Here is a 1,023-nt window from a genome sequence, read left to right on the forward strand (position 1 = left end):
GTGATAAAGGGGCGTATATATGAAAAAAGTGATTTGAATCATACGATAACCAAAAGAATGCGAATGCTAGGAACATTTCCCCTTTAATAAACAAATTTAGCCACAGTCAAAATTGACGATTGTTTTATTTATAATTTTCTTCCTCATTACTATCGGTAACTGTCGGTCAACTTCAACTTGCGGCCCCCCGGCCGCATACGGCCCACCGACTAATTTCTTGTGGCCCCTAGCGGCTTAGAAAAATATTGTATCGAAACTGCAAAAATAAAACTAAATATCGACGCACTCCTCAAAAATAAGCAATGTCAAAAATCGCATTGTTTGATGGAACTTTTTAACAAATAAAGATTATTGCACTTTGAAATTATGAGTTTTTTATTTTAATGATGTGGTGGTAAAGTGACGTGGAGCAATCTGGCCTCCCCGGGCGATTTGAAATCGATTGTTGGCCCTTAAATTAAAAAAGGTTAAAGACTCCTGATCTAGAGCATTGTCGAAAATGTTTCACCGTCGAAAAAAATGAAGAAACAAAAAAATCGGCAAGAAGTCGTTTTTTTTAACATTTCAATTTTCAACGCTATTTATAAATGCCAAATGTCGATACTGTAGATTACGACAGAAAAATTAGCTTCCCAGATGCCAGGGTTTAATTTTTTATGCAATCAATAAAATGAAAGCGAACGAACCGGTTTAACTAAAATACGTAAATCATTGTAATATCAAAATGTCACTCCTTCGAAGCAAAAGAAGTTTGGTGTGAGTCAAGTCAGGATGCAAGTGACGGCGTAGTATCTCTTGACAAAATACACATTCTGTACTAACGCATGGTGGAAAAAATCAACTGCTACCAAAAAAAAACATGCCGTGCATTTACTCTGTAGTAAATTTCTCGTTTAGTTGCTATTGAGGTAATAGAAGCCCTCTCCGCTAGACGAACATCCTGCCCATAAGAAACGTACTCTATGACATCGTGTTGAAGAAAACTAATCCCCATATAAAAGCGAAAATGCATTATGGAATTTA

This window comes from Ischnura elegans, chromosome 4 (genome assembly GCF_921293095.1).
Source record: "Ischnura elegans chromosome 4, ioIscEleg1.1, whole genome shotgun sequence".
Classification (NCBI taxonomy): domain Eukaryota; kingdom Metazoa; phylum Arthropoda; class Insecta; order Odonata; family Coenagrionidae; genus Ischnura; species Ischnura elegans.